We start from the raw sequence: 13,202 nt of genomic DNA on the forward strand, positions 1-13,202 counted from the left end.
GGGGGGGGATTAGGGCTACGCAATCTTTACATTCTAACTACTTAACATACTGTGATTCCAAAATTCTAGAATGCTGTCAGTGGAAAAAAGGGTAATTCCAGAGTATTTGCATTTTCCCCACATTCAAAATGGCACACAATACTTCCAGCCTTGTTCTATTGTTAAAGAGAAATTTGATGGTACAGTATTTCATAACAGCATATATAACTAGCAATTTGTTACAAGCCTTCTGCATGCCCAGCACCTTCATCAGTTGCTATTAATTTTTTCTTTCTCCTATTTTTTTTTCCTTTTTGTCTGACAATCAGGGAAAACAACTAAAATCAGCTAAAGAGACCTGCTCATTTACACAAACCACCAAGTTTCAACAGGAAGTGACATACACAAGGCAAAGCAAATACAGAGTAAATTTTTTTCGGTACTCAAATCAAATTAGCATATTGACTATTAGCCTGTTTACTAACTTTACAAGTCAGAACTTTCTGTGGAGCTCAGAAAGTGATGATAGATCATGATAGTCCAGGCTGAATATCACATGCATTTAAAAAATAAAGTTTCAAGAAGAATTCTAATGCCAGACTCTTCGTGTTGAGAGTTAAATAATAACAGCCAAGCCTATGATTTCCAGAGCTATGTTCCACTGGAAACCTGTTTGAGAATTAAGATCTCAACCTATCCAGGAAATCAGAAAGAAAAGACCACAAATAAAACTGGTACATATATTGTCTAAACTGAAGTGTTTCTTCCAGAATCAGCTCCAATTCTTCTTTTCAAAGGCACCATTTGTTTAAATATACTTCTGTGCCAGTCAGCAAAGCTACTTACCATTTCAAATTTAATTGCATTAAATTAATTAAAATAAATTGCATCAAAATTAATTGCATTTAACTGCATCCAATACCCTGTGGGTAATTTTGGTATTTCAGAAAGAGAGAACACAAATAATATTGGGGGTCACCCTCTCTCGCCCTGCTTTTATTTTTAGTTTTTTTATTAAATGTTATAAACTCAAGCATGAAGTTACAACTGCCTTCTCCTTGTGGTTTTTTTTTTAAAGCTTTGTCCAGCTAACCTGCTGAAGAGTTTACCTGACAAAAGAAAACAGGCTTTGCATTTTACAGTAAGGAATAAATGCCCCTCCTGCAAGATCTACCTTTACAGGTCTACAAAAGATGAAGAATCCCTCAAGGTTAGAGAAGACACAAGTAGTTGCTAACTCATCATAATTTGAAAAATTGATTATTTAGTACAGTTGGAACCATGATATGCACTGGGGTTTGGTCACTTGACTGTTCTGAAGGTATTTTAAATGAATGTTGGAAAAAACCCTGTAACATGTGCAAGAATTTAAGATTTGGAATTTATAATCCATGCAAACATCACTCAGTTAAGAGATGATCTAATCTTAAACCCAGAGGCAGCTGTATATAAAATGTTGAAAAAACAGACTATTTATTATTCTATTAGCATTACATTTGGTAATCTTTTTTTTACCCAATCAGGACCCCTAGCATTGGGCCAAACAAGTAAAAATACACTACTACTTTGTGACCAGAATGATATTTCTAGTACTGTATAAGTGATAATAATACACACTGATTTTCTCAAGCAACATAATTCAAATCTGTCAATAACGTGGATCCTGTTAGTTAGGAATGGAAATACACTTAAAGATTTACCTGGGAACAGTTTCAGAATTTCATACATTGCTGAAGTACCAGCAAAGAAGGAAGAAATACCTTCAGCTGAATTTCCATTAGCTGCAGTTTTTCTTCTGAAGGGAGACATGTTTGGAATTCTGGACAACATAACCAAGTTTGACTGTTCAAAATCAATAATGTCAAGCTGACACCACAGAACAAAAAAAATGTTACTTTAATGGATGAAAGAGAAGTTTAGGTAGCAGAAGAGAAAGCTAGCAGACACCTCGCACATAAAGATCTAAATGCAGACTTTTGCAAAATCCTAAATTTAAAGGAAAGGAAAATCATATATCTAGCAGCAAATGTACCGCATGTGATAATCAATTACCTAATGTAAAATGCTTGAAATAAATGCTCTTTCTATGGATTAAGTCAGCTCTTCAATTAGGAGTAAATTCATGGCCACTCAGAAAGCTTCTTTTAATTGTGTTCTTTGTGGCAACTCCTTCTCCCCTGACACTCATCATCAACCCACCTTATACAATCAGTCCCCCAATGGTGAACCTGAGAAATCAATCTGCTAATGTATAATTTGTAAAGCTCCCCCGACTAACAAATGGATAATTGATTCTTTCACAAATTCTGCATCCCAATGGATATGAAGTGGATGAACATGAAACATAAGACTGGGTTTCACTCCAATTCTGTGAGAAATGAAATATTTACAAGCTAGGAATCTAAACATTTTAATAGTTGTCTGTGACTTCATGCCTTTTAGCCATGGTTTGCAGGCAAGCCACACACACATTAGGAGTGTGAAAAGCAAAGCAATGTTCAATCATACAGCAAAGCTCATTTTACTTCAAGAGGTTCCTATCACTTCTACAACCCCTTTAATAAGTGCTTTCCTCCACTCTTTTTAAAGAATTTTCAGAAACGTTTCCTCAGTTAATTTAAACATTATTATTTATCTGTGTGAGGGGAGCCAATTTAGCTTTGATTTGTCTCAACATTGATTGTCCCATCTATTTCGACCTCAAAACACTCATACCCAGAGATCTCTTGTACTGAGGAACTGTCTTTCAAAAGTAACTGAACCCATGCACTTTTCTTGCCCCAAATGCTGCAGTGTCATACTGACTCACATGTATTTTGCATATTTGTAGAATTTTATAAACACAGTACAGGCAAAAGCAACTCAAACCCCAAATTCTGATGCTGTACTATAATTTACCTATGAAAGATAGAAGTACATACATTCTTATGTATTTACGCATAGCTGGGAAACAAAGTACAATTAACACAAAGGTCTAAATTGAAATGGCAGCTGTAGGAGTTAAAGATGTTCACCACTGCCTGCAACAAAGTAGAATACTCTGAATTCACAGCACCTAAAGTTTCATTTGGTGAAAATTTACTAATATCCACACCAAAGAGGTTTACTTCAACAAGACTGGCAGTGAAATTCTGGTGAGAATTCTAGCTCCATTGCATTTCCAATAACACTCTTGAATCTGTCATTCTCCAAATGAAAAATGGGAGATTATGTTGGTTAGAAGAAAAGGGAGGGGGGAAAGCTTGGGAGAGTGACAAGGTCTGGGACACAGAACAATAACAATACTAACTTTTATTTTGTGTGCAGGAAGGCAGATCTTACCTACAAAAAACAAAGATCTCAAAAGCTTGTCTAAAACTAAGGGAATACAAGGACAAGGAGTCTCTCATATATAGTCTAAGACAGTGAGAAAGAACAGAAAGCCTACAGTGATTTCAGCATTTTCCACATCAGTGAATTCCTTAACCTTGTTTGTCAACTGAAGGGACTAAGAAAAAAAAACAAACATCCAAGGGGGGAAAAATATTAACAAGGGATCTCCCTAAATCTCTAGTAGCTACTAGATAATCAAGACGCCTGTTTAGGAATGCCAGAACTATTACCAAAACAAAATCTATACTTGAAAGCCTAGACTACTTCCTAGCAGAATTGAACTGTTAGCTAATTCCTGATGGATCCAAGGAAAAATCTTTTTTCTATTAAAACACTGCTGTGTAAGGAGCTATCCTTCTGGGAACTCTCTGCCAAAGTAAGCAAACTACTCCCATTTCCTTCCCCTGCCAGGTCCCCTTCGTCATCCTCTGTATAACTGAAGGGCTCTTCAACAATGTTATGTCTAAGCCCTCCTCTACTTTGTTGCTATCTGTGTATTAAAGCTATCTGAGAATACAAAGCAATATCCCCCATCACATATCCATGGGAAAGACTGAAGTACAGTGGGAGGGCTGAGCAAAGTCTGCTGGTGATAGATATGCCTTCCTTGGAAAACCCAACACCCCCTGGTGTTTCTTTCTCTGGGGAGAAAGACTATTCCAGGCAATGTGGAGATTCACCTCATAAATTTCTGTAACTGCTTTCTTTCAGAATAGTTTGCCAAACACAATGAACTTGTGAGAATTCATCTTTAAATATAAACTTTCAAGAGAGGCTACTGAATTATTAAAATGGGCTTTGAAGAACAATCCCCAAAACATATCTAAAACTCTGAGGATGTAACTTAAGGGGCACTACCACTGCTTGTTTCTAACAGAATACCACCACAACTGTCATTAATATATTTAACAGAATTTTGTAGAATTCCATCCTTGAAGTGGAAAGTATGAGATCCTACTCCATTTCTTGACAAGCCACTATTCAGAAATGTGACTAATGAAAAAGGCTAAGCAGGTCATATGGTGAAAATTCTTGTGAGCAGAGGTTTTCTTTTTAGAGATTATTTTTTTAGTGTTTCCACCAAACAACTTTTGAAGAAGCAAAGGGGCTGTTGACTACTCTGCTCAGAACTCACGCACTGTTGTGCCAGCATATTTCTTAGGAAGGTTTTCTAAACAGCCATGATGCTCATCCCACACTCTGACCTAACACAAGATAGAGGACATCACCCCACAGAGCCTAGAAACCCTGTTTCTCTACACATTCCACACAGGGCCATTATTTTCTTCATAGTTCTTTTTTTTTTTTCTATAAGCTCTTGCAATGAAAAACTGCAGTAAGTACTTTTTCTAGTTATTTTAGCTTGTCAAGCACTCTGCTACAATGATCCAAACCCAGTAGCTACTGAAATGAGTGAAAAGATCTCCATTGATGGAATCAGAGATGCAGAAATATTATAAGGGAATGAATTCCCTTTCCTGGCTGAAAACAACATAAGTGGTCATATTCCTGGCATAGTTAAGTATTACACTGGGTGATCAATGTTCAAGCTCAGCCAACACAAACACCTACACTGTCATTTTCCATGTAAACTTTCAGTTATGAACACTGATACAGATTGGCATAAGTCAGAGCTATATGCAATAATAAACACATTTTCTGATTACTGAAAGTACCATAGTTTCTTTGCACACCAGCTCTGGAACGGTCTTTATTTGCAATTATAAATATCTGGCAAAGTCTCATAAGTCCACCAGAGTTACTCAGTCAGTGCTGGGTGTCTGATTCTTGTCAGGATCCTAAAAAGATATGCAAACCAAAAAGATGGAGGGAGATAAAGAGTACTCACACAAGTAGAAACTGTGTATCACGAAGTGCACTCTAATTTACTGTAAGCAGCATATTGTATGCCATATCCTCATTGTGACAATGTGATAGGGAAAGCTAAATATGAAGATGAATTGATCCTTGTGCAAGTTCCTCAATGCATTTACATACAAAGAGGCTCTATTTCAATACCAGTGAAGTGTTGATTTGATTGCATATCATAAATTTTATTTAAAGTAGATCAAAAAAGCAAACAGATTCATTCACTCCATCTTTACACTGCTCACATTTCAAAGCTCCCATCCATAAAACTGCCAAGACCGTCAACAACTAGACTTCAATTAGCAGCCAGTTTAGGATTACAGTGGTGAATCTTCCAACACCAAAATACTGATTTCTGACATTTCTTATACTTTTATTTCTCTGTGTCAGAGGACACTGAGTGAAACTAACTTCTTCAGCAGCACCACAGTGGAGATGACCAGCTTGACAATAGATACTTTTATCAGCAGTCACTCTAAGGGTATTAACACCAGACACTGGTCAAATCTGGACTGTACATGTTTAATATTCCATCCCAAGTGCAATAAAGTGCTATACACATTGACATGTCCTTTAAAACAAATAAATCTCATCCTTCAGAAAAGACTCTTTATTACAATTTTTTAATTCATTATCAATAATATCTTCCCCACAGGAAAAACTACTTGGTTTTGCCTTCATGTTTTGCTCATCATATTATGCCCTTGTTATGTCATTATCTATTTTTAATAGTGCTGTATTTTTATTGTTAATGGAAACAAAGGGCTGTAGCTCTATCATTAATGTCAACTTGTATAAAAAATACTGTACTCCAGAATTCAGTCTAACTAGGAAAACATTTTCTAATGTAAATAATATTTTATTAATGCCTGAATTCCTAATAATTCTGACAGGCAAACTACTATTATTCTATATATGCACATAAGTGCCTGTGTTCCCTATGGACAAAAATGCCATCCAGGTATACTACCCCATTTGAAAGGAAAGCAGCCCTAGGAATCAGCAATACACTAACTTATTAAAATCAAACCTCTCCAAATCCTCCCTATCTTCCTTTTTAAGTGTTACTAGGGTTTAGAAAATGCAGATCTGAGTTAACCTGTCTTCTAGGATAACACTCAATCAGTTTTACCTGAAATTAGCTGTTTCATTGTTGCAAATAAAACTCTAGAGCAATTTGGCACAGCTGTCCACTTTCTAAATAGTCATGAGATGTGAAACACATTCAAACAGCAAATGTTACTAGACCTGGATGGTGAAAGAATTAGAAGGAAAAAAAATGTTTTGTTGATTTTGATGCATCTTAATAATATCACAAATAATTTTGTTCAAAACTGGAAGTGACACATGCAAATTCACTTAGCAGGATTAAAGTAAGGAGGATCCTCTATTTGATCCTCCATAGAAATAAGAGGCAACAAGTTCTGGTGAAAAAAAGAAAACAAATTGGAAACTCTGCCCTTTCATTGGTCAACAATACTGTATTAAATACGACAGTCGTAATGTTGCTAATGACCTTCATGGTTAGAATTCTCCTCTTTTGAAATATCTTGCACCTAGAATATTCAATATTTCAAAAAATTTTTTAAACATGCAGAATATGATAGCACCCTACCAAGTAAAGAGAAAGTGAACCATTTTCTATGTCTAGATGCTTGTGATAGAACAATATGTAATCACAGTCCTTTACCTCATTAAAAGGTGACATAACAGACTTCTACTGAAATCAGTGACCTTAAAAAGGGCTGCTAAGGTACCTTAAATGTAATACATTTAGAGTTGGCCATGAGATGCAACTGACAAACAAGAGGATACCCACTCTGAAGAAAAGTGATTGATACTGGAGAACAAAACAGGAGACTTCTTCCTCTACTTCTATGTTAAAGAAAAAGATGAAAACAATATGCATTTGAAGAGTAAAGAAGTTGCAGAAGGACCTTCTGGTTGCATTTGGTCTAAAGATGAGGCTGTAATCCTCCTCAAAAAAAGGTACATGGGCAACATAGTTGCTAGTCAAGGCGTCAAAAGAGAAGGCAGAAACAACTGGTATTCCAGAATCAGCTGATAAAATATGTAGGCTTTATACTTTAATTGAAATTAATTAGATCTACAGCATACATGTAACTGTTTGCTGCAGTACAAGCACACATCTGACTTGTATGAGCTAACAACATCCAAGAAATAAATGACTGGAGCATACAAGACTTTCTGTGGCTAAACTCATACCTCCAGCTAAACTTTTCACACTATTCTGCACTAAGCTACAGTTACTGAAACTACAGGCTTCAAAGAATAACTGAATGAAACGGTCACACTTGCCTCAGTTTTCAGCTACAAAAATTAATCATAAGTGATTCTAAAATTGCTTAGAACTCCCACATTTCATCCATACTCCAAGCAACTTTTCTATTAATAACGAATGCCCTCCATATCCCTTTGACCTTTTTGATTAACCAAAAAATTAAGCAATACTCCTTTCAAAGGAAAGTCAAATACAATGGTACAAAGATGATGTGCATAACATGTACAAGAGGGGTTTTCTTTCTTGTTTCAGACAAGAAACTTTTCTAGATCTATGGAATAATGGTCATGATACCACAATTTCTGCCAGTCTAGGCAAGATACCACACCATGATTCCTGCCAAAGATTGTTCTGAACCTTCAATAGCTCCACAGTTCTCATTGGAAGCAGTTCAAGTCACAAGCAACCTAATAAGAATTAGTACCAGAATAATCATATAAAATATAATTTCCAAGCTTTTATACCAAAAAGCCAGACTCATAAGCCATCTGAGATATTCCCACAACTACTGTAAAAAGTACTGGATTTCCAAATCCTCTGCAGTTAAAATGAAGACAGACAGACAGAAGCAGAAGTGATATTAAATTGGGTGTAGATGCTCAAGACTTAAGACAAAAAATCCCCCAAAATTGTATTTTTATCCATTTTTTCCATTTGAATGAGCTAGGGGTTGGCATAAAGCATTTAAGACATAAAAATGCAACATCCATTTGGATGGGAGGTCTCAGGGTGGAGAACAAAACCTGTCCCTTGCATAGACACTTGCTTCTATCAAAACCCTAATTTTTATTTTGGTTTTTGGAACTACCACTTAAAATAGTCCATTTAGTTTTGTAAACAAAACAGGATTTCACCTTCAAATTTAATAGACACTGTGACATCATGCAAATACTAACACAGATACCCAGATCTTTAAATTCTGTTCCTTCACTTCACTTCCTGACTAAATTTTCTTACATAGTTCAACACTAATAGCTAAAATAATGTAACTAAAGGTAATAAACAGGGAATTTTAAGTAGCCTGTTGAAGTAAGTAACATTTATATAATCTTAGTCTCAAACTCTCATGCAAAGTTTCATGCAAAGCAACTTCTTCATCATACAATGAAAAGTTAAGTACCTTCCTCATTGGAAGATGTTGCATAATCTCCCACAGCAGTCAGTAGGTTTTGCATCATTACTAGCAGCAGTGCTTAGTGGTTAAGAAGAGCTCTTTCTTTGTTAGAAATATTATTTTCTTGTTAACAATAAAACTCTTGCCAAGAGACATCAAGTCAACTGAAAGCTCTGATGTTTTCTCTGCAACATGCTGAGTTATCAGCAAAACCAGTAGGCTACAGACTGACCTTCAAGCAAGGTCTTGCTCCAGAGGTTGGTGAGTGCTGTAACTTCAATACACCCAAGGGCAATAATACTACCTCAGAAGGAAATCCCTTTCAAGTTTTCAAGGTAGCAGAGCTGATGTAGTGATTTTGGATTACTATCACTCCAATAAAAAAACCCATAATTAAATAGTTAGTTCTACACAATATGAGACAATCAAGAAAAAAAAACACGACACAGGGAAAGAAAAACATTGTAAAAAGATGCTGTGAGGAGGTGTCTTTCTGAAACTCTAGCAGTCTTGAACAGCTCACAAACGTTGCATGCTAAAAGGGCTTCAATTTCTTTGTACTAAGAGACACTTTAAAACACTGTTTACATAGTTTTCTAGACTCATGCGTCACCACTGAAACACCTTCAAGGCATTAAACATTTAAATCCCCATTATTTATAAAATAGGTGATCTTTCCCCTTCTAACAGACTATCACTGGCACCATCCAAGACTTCTTACCACTTTTGCTTTAAGCTCGATGTTTATTAGAAGACAAGAATAAGGACAGGTTTTCTTGCCCTTTGAAAGTTTTTTGATTTGTTACATAACTAAACACGTTTGTACAGCTTTCTTCATATCTACAAATCCTTAATCTACAGGATGTCAGTTCAGCCAATAATTATATTAATAAATTGTAGACAGTCTAAGAAGGAAAGAAAGATGGAGAGACATTTGGAATTAACATGCTGTGAATCAGTCCTGCATCATCCTTTGTCAGTGGAATTAACAGGCTTTTCTTCCTTCTTCTTGTTGCCTTTTAGTAATAATTTTCAGTGCATTTGACACTTTTCATCTCACTCAACGCACTGAACCCTAATACAAGAGAACCCCAGTTTGTCAAACATACGTTACTGAGGATGCATGCCAGTTAATCTTAGGCAGCTGACATTGCCAAAGACAAGCCACCCTGGCAGGAGCTACAGAAATCCTAGGCAAAGAGGAGAGAGGGATAACAAGAGCACAAGCACTAAGAGACCAAGCAACACAAAAGGCCAAAACCTTCCAATTCCTGTCTCAATTCCCCACAAACCACAAACATCTCACAATACTTTCAAACACACATTTCCACTGCTGTTGACAAGAGGAGCTGCAAAGACTAGTCGTTCACTTGGCATAGGATTCAGCATCAGATACTTGAAGAGGTGGATGAGAGCAAGACTTCTTCTGAAAATAATTTTTATCTTTTTACATGAGTTTCACGGAAGCCTTTCTGAATATTTATGCGTCAAAGTAGAGTAGACACTAAAGTATTTGTAATCCAGGAGAACCACACTGATTTGCTGCTATGGACATTAAGAAGTGCAATCCCAAAAGGTTTTTTAAACACTAAACGAAAAAGTGTGTTACAACAGCAGAACTTCTAGGGATGCCAAGCTTTATATTTTAGTGTTTCTTACAGCTGTTTTTAGCTCAAATTAAAATGATAAATGCATTCAGTCTTTAAAAGGAGTGCTGTCATTCAAAACCTGGCCATTCTGGTGATAACGCAACACACTCATGAATTTTCTCCCTCATTTTGCTGCAAATCCTCTGATATCAGTATCTTTTAATCTTTTCACATTTAGGCTCAAATGCAGATTCAAGTCATTACAGAAAATAAAGGATTTATTATAGAAGCAAAATTCTTATTTCTTCGATTTCCAATCCCATTTATATTATTGAACATGGCTTCCTAAAATTAGGAAAGAAAAACAAATCAAGAGAATTACAAGAGCAGCAATGGTATTTTCTAAGTATATTTAATATGAACTTGCCATCAAAATGAATTTTTTAAAAAATGGTTTTAAAACCCCCTCTTGCTTCATTCTGGTTAATTTTACATTCTAATAGTGTTTCAGATCTAGTAGCTTTAAAAGTTTCTTATGTATGGTTTGTTTTTGCTAATTACACATTTAACAGATGTATAGAAAAGTAATTAATTTTTTTCATTTCCAAATTTTTCTTAAAAAAAACCCAAACCCAAAACAACTCCCCGAAAAACAGAGATAAAGACTCAAATGAAATACAGTCCCTTGAATTACTTTTGCACAAAGCGCATCACATGGCTATCCTTACTACTAATTTCTGCAATGTCACAAGACAGAAAACATCTGCTGAAAAGATCCTTTCAAAAAGAAAAATACATAAAAGACACTCCCTAGGTACACTGGTTACTGCAAGCAATTAAAATATTTCAGTGGTAATACTGCTGCTTTACTCAGAAAAAATTCCATACAATGCTTTCAATTTAATTTCCAATAATCAGTGACAAAAGATACTTCCCCTATTAGCAACTTCAAGATAGAACCGTACATGCCATTCCACCAATGAAAAAGGTTCTGAGAAGGAATCTGTTCTTTTTGGATCAGAGAAAAAGAACCAGAAAAAATACTGCCAGTGAAACAGTCTTTGTCAGCACACTTACAAGAAATGCTTTGTCCTTGTGTGACTTCAGGAAGTAATTCCCTTTCTTTTCAAGAAAGGGTTAGATTTTATTTGGGATTTACAACATGACAGTACTTTAATGCAAATTATTCAGGAGAGACAATAAAGAGGCATTAGTAGGAAAGAACTGAAAGATGCTATGAATGTTTTGATAGTGATGCCTCTAGTCTGAAATCCAACATCTTGAGAAGTTCAGATTAGAAGGAAAATATTTTGATGTACAGCAACCAGTTCAGAATAAACTGTCTATGGGTTCAGCAGCTGACATTATTAATTCAGAAAGCTTCTCAGTTAAGGCAGCCATGTACATCACAGATCTGCTTTCTTCTCACATAGGCAGCCTGTTCTGTTCTACAACAGTTAGTAGTTCCTCAAAAAACTTTTCTTTTAAATACAAGTGGTGCTAGAGAAAAATCATTCTTTAAACTAGAAAAAAAGAGGGAAAAAGAAAAAGAAACACCATTTCCACCTAATCCATGATATAATCTACTGCACTGGAGACATGTACATTACAAAAGAAATATAAACATTAAGAACAGACTCCAAGTAACATTTCTTTTTCCTATTCTCCAGCTCCAAAACCAGTTTGTACTCTTATAATAGCTTTAAATGACATTGTTGCCATTTTTGTAAGGAGACACAGCACAAAAATCAACTTGAAGCAGGCTAGGTTTGGAAAAGTAACATCTTTGAGCAGAAAATAACTATATAGTCCAACACCAACTTAAAAAGAAAACACCCACCCAGCAGGCACTGGTAGGACCTTTTTGTAAAGAAAAGCAAATAACAGATTTGGGAGAATGGGTATAACAATAATGCAGAGATTTTGTTTTATAGACTTTAGCAGGTCCTCTTGTTCCTTGCTCAACACCTAGGCAATCCCCTAAGTCTTTACAGAAGGTGGATTGCATCTCTTGGAACCACTGTGAGAGAACAAGGGATTGGTGGTGGACAGAAGAAGACTGTTCTACAATTAAAATTTTCCAAGCACCTTACACTGAATGGAACAAATACAAGTTTAGGATAGTTAAAGCCAGACTCAATGCAAAATCTCCACTTCATTTGAGTGAGTCTCTGACTCTGTCTTCTGCAGCAATGGAAGAGAATAATTCAGGTACATTTAATCTGACCTGCCTCAAATAGAGAGTTTTTCCTACTTCCCAGAGAAACTCTATCAAGAAGCACACATGTAAAGTAATCAGAACTGCAAGGGAGACACTAAAAGCTTTTCCTCTTTTGAAATGCATTCAGCATTCTCAGCTGCAGGGCTGATAAACACAGAAAATTAAAAGAAATAGAAGCACATAAACAACTTGACTTTAACCAATCCCTAGTAAGGTCATTGTCAATCTGGCTAAAATAAAATCTTAAAGTTCCTTCAAAAGCTGTGTCTTAAGTTTACACTCCCCTACTTCCTTGCACAATTCATAATTAGATTTTTCAAAAATCTAAACAAATGCTTGACCCCTTCCATGCAGCTGTGTCAGCCTTAGAACGTACATTCTCTTTGCAAACATGTCCACATCTTATGATGATTTCTACGGCTAGTGCTTACATTATGAAAAAACAGAACTTGGCTACTAGAATTTTTGATGACCTGAGGAGAAAAAAATTTGCTAATTCTCTTCCTTCTACTCCTCCAGAAAGATCTGAAATTTGAAACTAATGAACTAATATCCACAATAAAAAGGAACATTTAATACTCTATAACAGAGCCTTAAATTTAGCACTTTATTCCTCTGATACCATGAACCACAATAAGGAAAAAGGCTTCTTCTTTTCCTTCAATCAATACAAATAAATCAAGCTTCAAAACATGTATGTAAAATATTAGCATTATATACTTGTCATTGATAAACTGAGCCAGCAAGGTAATCAGG

General features: G+C 35.7%; 1 protein-coding gene across 2 annotated transcripts in view; it reads right to left on the minus strand.

The window, feature by feature from the left end:
- Positions 1 to 13,202, minus strand: part of VPS41 (VPS41 subunit of HOPS complex) — a 111,127-nt gene that overhangs the window by 71,966 nt on the left and 25,959 nt on the right. The window lies entirely within an intron of this gene.

This window comes from Prinia subflava, chromosome 1 (genome assembly GCF_021018805.1).
Source record: "Prinia subflava isolate CZ2003 ecotype Zambia chromosome 1, Cam_Psub_1.2, whole genome shotgun sequence".
Taxonomy (NCBI): Eukaryota; Metazoa; Chordata; class Aves; order Passeriformes; family Cisticolidae; genus Prinia; species Prinia subflava.